The sequence below is a fragment of the Eriocheir sinensis genome, chromosome 44 (assembly GCF_024679095.1).
Source record: "Eriocheir sinensis breed Jianghai 21 chromosome 44, ASM2467909v1, whole genome shotgun sequence".
NCBI classification, from domain to species: domain Eukaryota; kingdom Metazoa; phylum Arthropoda; class Malacostraca; order Decapoda; family Varunidae; genus Eriocheir; species Eriocheir sinensis.
In genome coordinates this window covers 13,080,704-13,083,203 of record NC_066552.1, presented here as the reverse complement: position 1 = coordinate 13,083,203, position 2,500 = coordinate 13,080,704, and the positions used below count along the sequence as shown (strand labels likewise).

At 35.8% G+C, this 2,500-nt stretch overlaps 1 long non-coding RNA gene across 1 annotated transcript in view; it reads right to left on the bottom strand.

Annotated features, from left to right (window-relative positions):
• Positions 1–449: 449 nt before the first annotated feature.
• The window catches only part of LOC126980534 (uncharacterized), a 5,225-nt gene continuing 3,174 nt past the window's right edge, over positions 450–2,500 (bottom strand). Inside the window, exon 3 of the long non-coding RNA XR_007733308.1 lies at positions 450–2,156. This is a non-coding gene — a long non-coding RNA (uncharacterized LOC126980534). The remainder of the gene's footprint in view (positions 2,157–2,500) is intronic.

Here is a 2,500-nt window from a genome sequence, read left to right as displayed (position 1 = left end):
CCAAGAGGCCCCTCAAGACAGCTTACCGGCACTACAGGAAACACATAAAAAAGAAAAAAAAAATATGTATCATTTTAAAGCCACAAATTTGACCCGTCGCTGCTACACGGTAAAGCCACAAATTTGACCCGTCGCTGCTACACGGTGAAGCCACAAATTTGGCCCGTCGCTGGTACACGGTGAAGCCACAAATTTGACCCGTCGCTGCTACACGGTAAAGCCACAAATTTGACCCGTCGCTGCTACACGGTAAAGCCACAAATTTGACCCGTCGCTGCTGCACGGTAAAGCCACAAATTTGACCCGTCGCTGCTGCACGGTAAAGCCACAAATTTGACCCGTCGCTGCTACACGGTAAAGCCACAAATTTGACCCGTCGCTGGTAGGTTGAGGTAGTAGCTATATACAATTATCAGGCTTTAAGGAGAGGTGGAAAATTAAAACAGTAATTTATTTTTGTTATTCATTGATTGGTTATTTTATTTTATTTTTATTTCACGTATTCTAACAGTCGCTGGTCACTAGATATTTGTACACTTACACGAAGAAGACGAACTTAGATTACGCCTTAACCCCTGGACGCCACACACACACACACACACACACACACACACACACACACACACGGTAACCTTAGCTATGTACATGATCAGCTTCAGCCTATATAAAGCTTTTTGTACATACAGTGGAGAGCTTCATTATTAACATTATTATTATTATTATTATTATTATTATTATTATTATTATTATTATTATTATTATTATTATTATTATTATTACAACGTACACACTAAGAAACAACTCTACCACTTTTGCTTTAATATTTTCTACTATTTTGATATATATATTTTTTTTACTTTTTCTTCCTTACTATTATGACAAGCTTTGTTTTATTATTATTACATTCGCATATAATATCACAAGTTTTTACTCGTCTCCTTACGCTATTCTCAAGTATTCCTCCCCCTAATAGCGTTCTGAAGGGAGATTTTCATTATTGTTATTATTATTATTATTATTATTATTATTATTATTATTATTATTATTATTATTATTATTATTATTATTATTATTATTTACCTTCGATTTACCTCTAGTCTACCTGAGTGCAAGAGCTAATTGCTAAAATAAGGTGCATCATACCTGTCTTAGTTTAAAACACGAACGCACACACACACACACACACTCTCTCTCTCTCTCTCTCTCTCTCTCTCTCTCTCATTAAAGCAAAAATCACAGCACAGCGACAAAAATAATAACAGTAATAATCTCATCGCTTTTGTGAAGAACCGAGAACTCTAACATAAGAAAAATAATTAAACAGAAAATCTTATAAAAAATAAATAAATAAATAAATCACATCAATACAAGAAGAAAAGAAAGAAACAAGTGAATGGAGAATAAGCAAAGAATAATAATGAAAAACAAAAGTAAAAAATAACCTCGAAATTAGACAGTAAAGAGAGAGACGAACAGGATTTGACCCTAAACAAAACATTAACAACAAAAACAAAAGAATGATGGACTAATGTTATTTGATTCTACACCTTTTCATTACTCTTTCCCTTATACTTTCATCTCTTTCTGCTCTCTTTTCATCTTTTTCCTTTCTCTTTTCTTCTCTTTCTCTTGTGCCTCTTTTTCCTTCCTCTCGATCTCATCTCTTTCTTCTCTGTTTCCATTTTCTTCCCTTCTCTTTCCACTTCTTTCCCTCCCCTTTTCATCTCTTTCATCTCCTTTTTCATCTCTTTTCCTTATGTTTTCATCTCTTTCTTCTCTGTTTCCATTTCCTTTTCTTCTCTTTCAATCTCTTTATCATATGTTTCCATCTCCTTCCCTTCTCTTTCCACTTCTTTCCGTCCTGTTTTCATCTCTTTCATCTCCTTTTTCATCTCTTTTCCTTACGAGTCCATCTCCTTCCCTTCTGTATTCATCTTTTCCCCATCTATTTGCTTTGATTTCCCTTCTGGTTGCATCTTTTTCCGCTCCTTTTTTCATCTCCGTTCGCCCGTTTTCTTTTAATTTCGGCCAGGGCGGGGCGGAGCACTTTCTGGAGGAGGTGTGTGTGACGTCAGGCGAGGCGTTTGTAAGCGTCCTCTGGCTGGGGCTCAATCTCCATCTTCTTCTTCATGTGTCTAAGGTGGGGGGCGACGTCTCTGTGTGGTATAGATAGATTGATTAATATTTGGATTTATTTTTTATTTTTTACAGCTAAGGAGTCAGCTCAAGGGCAACAAAAAAAGATGAAAAGAAAAAGCCCGCTAATCGCCGCTCCCTAAAAAGACAAAAGTGAATAGTGGTCAAAATGGAGGTTGATTTTTCTTTCCTTCAATCTACGCCTTTACTTTTTTTTAATCTATTCTTCCTCTTATTCTTACTATAATATCTCTTCTAAGTTCTTCCTTCTTCCTTCCTTCCTTCCTTTACTCCTTTTCATTTTCCTGTTTTAATCTTTCTTCCTTTCCTCTGTCCTTTCTTTATCAACAATCCTTCTTTCTTA